Consider the following 11,056-nt stretch of genomic DNA (forward strand, 5'->3'; position numbering starts at 1 on the left):
TATATATGTGTGTGTGTGTGTGTGTGTATCTGTGAATGTGTGAGTTCAGGTGCCTGCCAAGGCCATAAGAGTGCATTGAATTCCCAGGAGCTGAAGTTACAAGTTGTGAACTGTCTGATATGGGTGTTGAGAACTGAATTCAAGTCCTTTGGAAGAGCAGCAAGTGCTCTTAATTGTTGAACCCAAGATTTATTTGTAATTATGTATTTGTGTGTGATTTTGCACAAGTGAATGCAGTATTCTCAGAGGGCAAAGAGGGCATGGGATGACCTGGAACTAGAGTTATAGGTGTTCTGAGCATGAGGAGGGTGGCCCTTTGTTTGTCTCAGCCGCCCGGTTAGCTTACACCTGAAATAACCACACAGAAACTGTATTCATTAAATTACTACTTGGCCCATTAGCACTAGTTTCTTATTGACTAATTCTTACATCTTAATTTAACCCATTTCTATTCATCTGTGTATCGCCATGTGACTGTGGCTTACTGGCAAGATTCTAACCAGCATCCATCTCAGGCAGGAGATCCATGGAGTCTCCCACTCTGTCCTTCTTCCCAGCACTCAATTCTGTCTACTCCACCTACCTAAGTTCTGTCCTATCAACGAGACCAAGGCAGTTTCTTTATTCATTATCCAATGAAAGCAACACACAAACAGAAGGAACTCCTACACCAGGTGTCAGAACCAAATTCAGGTCCTAAAGAAAAGGAACAAGCATTCTTAACCACTGAGCAACCTTTTTATTCAGTAGAGAGTTGTTCAGTTTCCATATGTTGGAAAGCTTTCTGCTGTTTCTGTCCAACTTTAATCCATGGTGATCCGATAGAATGCAGGGAGTTATTTCAGTTTTCTTGTATCTGTTGAGACTTGCTTTGTGATAGAGTATGTGGTCATTTTTGGATTAAGATCCATGAGATGCAGAGAAAAAGATGATGTGGAATGTCCTTCTGTATGTGTTGCTTTATTGGTTAATGAATAAAGCTTCTTTGGCCTATGGCAGGGCAGAATAAAGCCAGTTGGGAAATCCAAACATATATATGAGAGAGAGAGTAGGCAGGGTCAGAGAGATGCCACGTAGCTGCCTAAGGAGAAAAACACCCAGAACCTTTATTGGTAAGCCACAGCCCTGTGACGATGCAAAGACTAATAGGAATGGGTTAATTTAAGATATAAGAGTTAGCCAAACCCGTCATTGACTGCCGACCTCTGTAAAGAGAAAAGATTAGTGGAGAGAAATATACTTTTCAGGCTCTGTGTATCAGCCATATCTTTTGTCAGGATGTATCATAATGCTTTATGAAAAATTATGCTCCCAAAGACTATATTCTATCTTAAAGGAGAGTAGAATCACCTGAGTTGAAGATGTTTCTTCCGCTGGTACAGAACATCATTTAGAGCTAACATTCTCAGCCTACATATCAACTCTCAACATTCATCGTCACAACCTCTCTTTCAGCAACTGTCAATCACAACAATTCACAATCATGATTTTTCTTTTTTTTTCTTTTTTTGCTTCTTCAAGACAGGGTTTCTCTGTGGTTTTGGAGCCTGTCCTGGAACTAGCTCTTGTAGACCAGGCTGGTCTCAAACTCACAGAGATCCACCTGCCTCTGCCCCCCAAGTGCTGGGATTAAGGGCGTGTGCCACCACCGCCCGGCCTCACAATCATGATTTTTCCCACATCTCTCTCAACATTCATTGTCACAACCTCTCTTTCAGCAACTGTCAATTACAACAATTCACAATCATGATTTTTCCACATCAACGGTCAATATTGATCTTTAAATTTTTCATATCGTAATTTCATATTTAGCCAGTCAAAACCACCTCTCCAATTTTCATAATTCATATTTAGCAGGTCAATAACAGCTCTCCGATTATTCGTAATTTCATATTTAGCCGGTCAAAACCAGCTCTCCAATTCTTCATAATTTTATATTTAGCCGGTCAATACCAGCTCTCCAACTGAAGCTTCTTCTCCCCAAATGCCTAAGACAGGAAATCTTGCAAAAGCCGTTTTCCAATGATGGGAAAATTTGGGTAAATGAAGAGAACTTTGCCCAAGCCAGGCACAACCCATCTGTCCTGTTGCAGAAACACAGGGGTTGTTAAAAATTAATAAGAGAGAGTCGATTGTAGGCCCATATTTCTGTATGGTGTAGCAGCCAGGCATAAAAGCCATAGACCCGGTCTAAGCTGATCACATAGCTCTTCAGATAAGCTGTCTCTGCGTAACAATAGCCAGGATGTACTGCTCCTTTCTTCTTTTGTTAGAAATGTAGATCTCCTGAGGAGAGGTGTTGGCCGAAGCTGGTCAGGATGTTTGGTGCTTATTTTTTGGTAATTTGGAGGAAGTCTTATAGAGATGCTAATTCATAGCCTACGTGACAGCTAGCATACAGGTAGATGTGGATGTGACAGAAAGCCCATTCACCTGGTTACCTAGGATACGAGTCTAATGTGTTTTTATGCTCAATTTATGTGATGATATATAAGCTGTTTATATAATAAACATGAGGAGATCTTTGGGAGATCTTGCCCTTCCATGAAAATAAACAACAACAACAACAACAGCAACAACAAAAAGAGTTAGCCAAGAGTAAGTCTAAGCTATTGGCCAAACAGTGTTGTAATTAAGTTTCTGTGTGATTATTCAGGTCTGGGCAGCCAGGAACTAAAGGGCAGTCTCCACCTACAAAAAGGTGAATTCTTTTGTGGTTAGGTGAAATGTTCTGTCCATATTTGTTAGGTCCATTTGGATTATAATGTCTGTTAGCTCCAGTGTTTCTCAATTTAGTTTTGTCTGGATGATCTGTTCATTAGTGAGAGTGGGGTATTGAAGTCTCCCACTATCAGTGTGTGAGGGTCCATTTGTGATTTAAGCTGTAGCACTGTTTCTTTTACACAATTGGGTGACCTTGGTTTTGGGGCATAGATGTTAAGAATTAAAATGTCATGTTAGTATATTTTTCCTTTCATGAGTCCATCTCTTTTGATTAATTTTGTCTTGAAGTCTATCTTGTTAGATATTAAAATGGCTACACCAACTTCCTTCTTAGGTCCATTTGCTTGGAATACTTTTTCCCAACCCTTTATCATTGATATTGAGGTGTGCTTCTTGGATGTGGCAGAAGGGTGGAGCCTGTTTTTGCACCCATTCTGTTAGCCTGTGTCTTTTTATTGGTAAATTGAAGCTATTGATATTGAGCAGTATCAATGACCAATAATTGTTAATTCCCATTATTTTGTTGTTGTTAGTTGTGTGTTTGGTTTAGCTCAAACCCCAATATCTGCCTCTGGGTTTTTATTACTCATGCTGCAGGTGTGTGTATGTGTGTTTCTCTTCTTTTGGCTTTGCTACTGTGAGATTATTTCTTTCCTATGTTTTTTTTTAATTTTTTTTATTTTTGGATTTTCGAGACAGGGTTTCTCTGTGGTTTTTGGAGTCTGTCCTGGAACTAGCTCTTGTAGACCAGGCTGGTCTTGAACTCACAGAGATCCGCCTGCCTCTGCCTCCCGAGTGCTGGGATTAAAGGCGTGCGCCACCACTGCCTGGCTCTTTCCAGTTAACTTATGGGTGAAGTTAACCTCCTTGTGTTGGTGTTTTCTTTCTAGTATCTTCTGTAGGGCTGGATTATAGATGGATATTGTTTAAATTTGACTTTATTATGGAATATCTTATTTTATCCATCTATGGTGACTGAAAATTTTGCTGGGTATAGTAATTTTGGCTGGCATCTGTAGTCTCTCAGGGTCTGCAGGACATCTGTCCAAGGCCTTCTGGGTTTAGAGTCTCCATTGAGAAGTTGCGTGTAATTCTAATAGGTCTGCCTTTATATGCTACTTGGCCTTTTAATTTTTTTTAAAGATTTATTTATTTATTATGTATACAGTGTTCTGTCTGTCTGCATGCTTGCTGGCCAGAAGAGGGCACCAGATCTCATTACAGATGGCTGTGAGCCACCATGTGGTTGCTGGGAATTGAACTCAGGACCTTTGGAAGAGCAGTCAGTGCTCTTAACCTCTGAGCCATCTCTCCAGCCCTGGCCTTTTACTTTTTAATTTTTTAGTTTTTAATTTTCTTCATTTTGTATGTTTAGTGTTTTTAATATTATGTGGCAAGAGGATTTACTTTTCTGTTCCAATCTATTTGGTGTTCTGTAAGTGTCTTAGTTATGGTTTCAATATTTCTGCAACAAAACACCATGACCAAAGAGCAAGTTGGAGAGGAAAGGGTTTCTTCAGCTTACACTTCCACATAGCTGCTCATCACCAAAGGAAGTCAGGACAGGAACTCAAACAGTGTGGCGGCGCAAATGAATGCAGACAGATTATATAGATATATACAGCTTTAATAAGGAAATAGACTTACAGGACCACAGGTTCCCGCTGAGCACTGGAAAAGCGGAGCAAAAGAAAAGGGCTGCTGGGCTCACGCCCGGCAGATTTATCCGTAAACATTAGCCCGAGGCGAACACGCCCCCAATGGGTGGGGCTATGTCCCTACATCTCCCCCTTTTGTCTAAATAAGATAGAACCAAACCAAATACAACTATATACAATAATAACAAATAATAAATATAACAAACAATATTGAGAACAAAACTTTTGCTAAACATTCTATCTCAAGGAGTCTAAATAACATAGAGAGTAACTACAATTATATAATCTTCAACTCCGTCAAAGATCTGAGAAGGGAATAAATATTACTTAACAATCGAGAGATATCCAAAATGTGCAACAATTGACAGAGACCACTGACTACCTGGGCAATCACCCAAAGTCTCGTTTGCAATGTTGAGTCAACCAACTTTGGCTAAGGCCTAACATAACTGGCATACCATTATTAAAGGCAAGGAACTTTCTTAGGACTATCCTACCCTGTCTTGGCAAGATAAGACAATCCTGTTTCATCCACTTAGGGATATTCTGTATCTTTGTCAGAAGTTGAGGTATGGGCTTTTCTTAACCCAAAGGCCAGTTCTGCCAAGAAGACAAGCTCCCAGTGGAGTGTCTTTGGTGCTCAACGTTCTCTCGGGAGTAGAGTGGTGTTGCCAGGAGTAATTGTGTCTCTTTGGCACAGAAATTTTAGGTTAGATTAAAGGCCATTTTCTACAGCTCTTCGAAGAGGCTGAAGATCATACTATCTATACTAAATATAATATCTATGTAACTAAAAGACCTGATTAACTTAAAAATAAATATGACAAACATATAATTCTCAATACCTATCTAACTTTGAAGACTAAAAGAATAAACAACTGTGCAATATATGAAGACAATGATCTTCAACTGTAAACAATGTCATAGTATCAGAGGTAGAAATGTACAATGTAATATGGTAGATGTATCAATACAATATAGACAAAGTTATAAGCATACTCATACAAAAATAGAGGTAGGAACACTCACATTCAATATTCAACATATCAATATACAAAAAACAGTACCAGTACAATTTTCTATAAACAGTAATTCACAAATACCAATCATCCCAAAAAACCAGTTACCCCCTTCTTCTTCCTCTTCTTCTTCTTCTTTTTTTTTTTTCAAAAAAAAAATATCACCCCATCCCCTCAACCCTAAACCAACCATTAAAAGATGTCCCCAGCCCTGAGGGCAAACTCTGTTGGGAGAGGGGATGTCGTCCTCTAAGATTGCTTCTAGCTGACATGGGGGCGACGTTCTTCTTAGGGGGTCCTGTGAAAGCAAATGATGGTAAAATTCCCAAATTAACCTTTGACCTAAGAAAATTGTAACTAGTCTCAGAGCGTTTTGAGAAGGTCCGACCAGAGTGTTGTCAAAAATGTGCACCATTCGAAATTGTCTCTTGTAGTTGGTACCAAAAAACAGGTCTAATATTAGCGCTTTAAAAAAAAATTCATGACGTCATAAAAACCAGATGGAGTTGATGTTGTGGGGCCCCATCTTCATCCTGGAAACTTCAAAGATTACTGTAGGAAAATTTGTTGCTTGTTATGGGAAATTTAAACATTAACAACAAGGACATATACTGACATATAAAGAAAGACACAGATATGAGGAAAAGCAAAGAAAGTTTAAGACATATATATATATATATATATATATATATATATAAATTAATACTTACAGAACAAGTCCCTCCATCAGTAATTAAATATTAGGGGTACCTTAAATTCTTTGAAGATGGATATTTTCCTGTGGAGATAAGAAGAGAACCCTGCCCCCAACCTATCTGTATTACTTACCATCAGTATGATTGCCATCCATGTGATTGAATTGTTATTTATCTTTCCCAACTGGCTTCTCTTCATCAAAATGAACCTTTATCAATTTTGATGGAATCCACAATTTTTCCTCACCTGTGGAGACAAGAGCAAATCCCCTTCCCCAATGCAGCACATCTCCTGGCTTCCATTGTGTGGTCAGCACATCCTTGAAATAAACTGGTTGATTTAGTTCAGTAGACTTTTCCATTATCCAATGTCTTTCTGCAGCCGTTGTTCCCTTCTCATTAGCGTTGAGGAAATTCAAGGTTAACAAAGCATTATGTAACCTATTTCTGGGTTTTTTTTCCACCCCTTTCTGTTTGTTCAACATATCCTTTATAGTTCGATTTGATCTTTCTATGACTGCTTGACCTGTAGGATTGTATGGTATACCTGTAACATGCTTGATATTGTAATAATCAAAAAACCGTTTCATTTTCCTAGAGACATAAGCAGGACCATTATCTGTCTTTATTTGTGTAGGTATACCCATGATAGCCATGACTTCTAATAAATGAGTGATAACTGAATCAGCTTTTTCTGAACTTAAAGCCGTTGCCCACTGAAAGCCTGAATACGTGTCAATGGTGTGATGAACATATTTTAATTTGCCAAATTCTGCAAAGTGGAACACATCCATCTGCCAGATTTCATTCCTTTGGGTGCCCTTTGGATTAGCCCCTGCAGGCAGTGGCGTTTGGTTATAGAAAGAGCAAGTAGGGCATTTCTTTACAATCTCCCTAGCTTGTTGCCATGTAATAGAAAACTCTTTCTTCAAACCTTTGCTATTAACATGATGTTTTTTATGAAATTCAGAGGCTTGTAGCACACTACCAATCAATAATTGATCAATTTCTGCATTACCTTGTGCTAGAGGACCTGGCAGACCCGTATGGGATCGGATGTGTGTTATGTACATAGGGCAAAGCCTGTTCCTAATCAAATCTTGCACCTGGATAAACAAAGAGGTTAGTTCTGTATCATCAGGTATAAATTCAGCAGTTTCAATATGTAAAATAACTCTTTCTGCATATTGTGAATCAGTAACTATATTAATAGGTTCTTTAAAATCCCTTAGCACCATAAGAATGGCATATAATTCTGCCTTCTGGACAGAATCATAAGGACTTTGTTCCACCTTACCCAAGTCTTCTGATTTGTAACCTGCCTTCCCTGATTTATTGGCATCAGTATAGAACGTACGGGCTCCAGTTATTGGAGTATCACGGACGATTCGAGGAAGGATCCAAGAAGTTCTCTTTATGAAGTTAAGCCTCTTGCTTTTTGGATAGTTGTTATTAATGTCTCCCAAGAAATTAGCACAAGCTCTTTGCCATGGTTCATTATCTTCCCATAATTTCTTTAGTTCATCAGCAGTGAAAGGCACTATAATTTCTGCTGGGTCTATGCCTGCTAGTTGACGAAGTCTCAACTTGCCTTTTATAATTAACTCAGAGACTTTTTCTACATAAGTTTTCAGTTTCTTACTTGGTTTATGTGGTAAAAAGATCCATTCCAAGATAATATCATCTCTCTGCATTAAAATTCCTGTAGGGGAAATTTTTGATGGTAGTATGACGAGAATACAGTCGAGCTCTGGATTTACCCTATCCACATGTGCCTGTTGTAATTTTTCCTCAATCATCGTCAGTTCCTTTTCTGCTTCAGCTGTTAATTCTCTGGGACTGTTTAAATCTTTGTCACCATCCAAGGTTTTGTTCAAATGAATTATTAGATCAGGTGTTACCCCAATAGCTGGCCGTAGACTGGAAATGTCCCCTAATAGTCTTTGAAAGTCATTAAGAGTCCGTAGGCGATCTCTCCGAATTTGTGCCTTTTGTGTCTTAATTTTTTGTAAACCTATTTTATAACCTAAATAATTAACAGAATCTCCCTTCTGAATCTTTTCAGGAGCAATTTGCAATCCCCATTTTGGTAAAAGTATTTTTATTTCTTCAAACAGTCTGTTCAAGGTATCCATGTTTGAATCGGATAACAAAATGTCGTCCATGTAATGATATACTATCGATTTGGGAAATTTCTTGCGTATTATTTGCAATGGTTGATTCACAAAATATTGGCACAGGGAGGGGCTATTTAACATACCCTGGGGGAGGACGGCCCAGTGGTACCTCCTCGAAGGTTGAGAATTATTATAAGTAGGCACTGTGAAGGCAAATTTTTCTCTATCTTCTTTTTGTAAAGGTATAGTGAAAAAACAATCCTTTAAATCAATAACTATGAGAGGCCATCCTTTTGGCAATAAAGAGGGCAAAGGAATTCCAGATTGCAGAGGGCCCATAGGTTGAATAACCTTGTTGATAGCCCTGAGATCTGTCACCATTCTCCATTTACCTGATTTTTTCTTAACCACAAATACAGGAGAATTCCAAGGGCTGGTAGATTCTTCTATATGTCCAGCATCTAATTGCTCTTGTACCAACTGTTCTAAAGCCTGTAACTTTTCCTCAGCTAAAGGCCATTGCTTTGTCCATATTGGTTTCTCAGTCAACCATTTTAAAGGCAAGGCTGTTGGTATCTCTGAAGGGACATCAATTGCTTGTTCTTGTACAGCCCGAATGGCCGGTTTTCTCCGTTTGTAATATCTTTTAATATTATCCCCAGAAATATAGGCTCTAGAAGTAGCAGGAATGTTAATTTGGGTATTCCATTGTTGTAATAGGTCACGACCCCATAAATTCATTGCAATATTGGCTACATATGGCCTTAATTTTCCTATTTGTCCCTCTGGTCCTATACATTCAACCCATCTCGTGCTCTGCCTTACTCGAGATAGGGTTCCAATTCCCAGGAGCTGAACATTTACATTCTGAAGAGGCCAATATGGATGCCACGATTCTGGGGTAATGATACTTACATCCGCACCTGTGTCCAGCAGGCCAGTAATAAAAATGCCATTTACACACACTCTCAGCTTTGGTCTTTGGTCATTTATAGAAGTTTGCCAAAACACACGGAACTCATCTTTCTGATCATTATTGCTTGTAACAGTAGGCATGGGGCTTTCTAATTGTCCTGACGAGTCACGTTCTCTGTAGTAACTGGAAATGACTGAACCATGTTTGCCATGGGGGCCTGTGAGGCCCTCCCTCTCATGTTTCCCGTCTGTATCAGGTTGCCTTGTCTATCTCTTGTAGACCTGCACTCATTCGTCCAGTGTCTGCCCTTTCCACATCTTCTACATAAACCTGAAGGCTGAGTCCTCCTATTTCTGTTATTTCTAGAAGATGCATTATTATTATTTCTGAAATTCTGTTGTCTACAATTCCTTTTCATATGACCCATTTTGCCACAATTAAAACATTTGGTATTCTGATGTCTCCTTTTACCATTGGAAATTGCTTCTTCTACCCATGCTTCAGTGCCATAGTCAAATGTATCAACATCTAGTGTATGCAAGACCCATTCTTCTAATGGCGCTGATCTGAGCTTTAAAGGTCCAAAATCCTTTTGCATTCCACATTTGCATTTTCATAAGCCAAAGTCTCGATCATTATACGTCTTGCTTCTGGGTCAGATATCCCTATTTGTACAGCTTTAGTTATTCTTTGTAAAAAGTCAGTAAAGGGTTCTCTCTGACCCTGTTTAACTCTGACAAATGATTCCATCCTCTGTCCTGGGTCTTGCACCCTGTCCCAAGCCCTTAAGGCTGCTGTAGTACACACAGAGAGTATGTTTTCATCCAAATTAGTTTGTTCCTGAGGCTCAGAAAATAGCCCCTCTCCCAAAATTTGATCTATGGAAATCTCAATTCCCTTTGCTCTTTCCTGCTGTTCTAAAAGTCTAGCCTCTTGCCTGAATAAGCATTTCCATTTCAATTGCGTTCCACTCTCAAGGACAGCAGAGCTCAGTTGAAACCAGTCAGAGGGCGTGACTTTATTCGTGGTGGCCCAAGATCTTAGCATCTCTTTAACAAAAGAGGCATTCATTCCAAAAGTCATTACAGCCTGTTTAATTTCTTTGAGATCATTCATACGGACAGGTTCCCATGTATCTTCCTTGATGACCCTAGGGTTTCTGGAACCAACTACGTTCTCTGTTGTTACAACTGGAAAGGCAGGTAGAACTGTAGGTAGAGCTTTGTGGGAATTGTCCCGGAGGGATTTACCCACAGATTTAGTTAAAATATGCCTTTCTACCTCTTGTTCTTCTTCCTCAGAATTTAGAAATTCCTCAATCTTTTCAATTCTATTCACCATTGCCTTCTTTAATGTCTGAATCTCCTGTCCAGAATTATGTTCTAAAGCCTTCATTGAGGATTCTAAAGTATGAAGTTTGTCCATTAGAGATAACGTCTCATCTTTGGACATAATTTTTATAGCATATACCGTGCCTTCTTGTATAGATAATCTTTCTGTCAATCTGTCATAAGCTTTAGACAAAATCCGATTGTCACATTCAGCAGTTTTGATTCTCTCAGTTAATGTTTCTGTTCCTACTGAAAGGGACTGAAGCTTACGATCCAAATCAGCTGTTCCTTCTTCCATAGTAATGAATTTCTCCTTAATATCAGCCGTTAATATTTCAGTTCCTACAGAAAGGGACTGAAGCTTACGATCCAAATCAGCTGTTCCCTCTTCCATAGTAATGAATTTCTCCTTAACATCAGCCTGTACCTCTTCTAAATTTTTTTCAGTTTGTCGAGTTGTGTTAAACAAAGATCTGTTCTCTGCCTGGAGAACTTCAAACTGATTTTTGAGAAGATTGTTGTCATTCTCAATTGTTTTTAAGCGTTCAACCTCGTCTCGTAAAGACTTTATCATATTTCTATTATCAAACCATACA

Source organism: Chionomys nivalis, chromosome X, assembly GCF_950005125.1.
Source record: "Chionomys nivalis chromosome X, mChiNiv1.1, whole genome shotgun sequence".
In the NCBI taxonomy this organism is placed as follows: Eukaryota; Metazoa; Chordata; class Mammalia; order Rodentia; family Cricetidae; genus Chionomys; species Chionomys nivalis.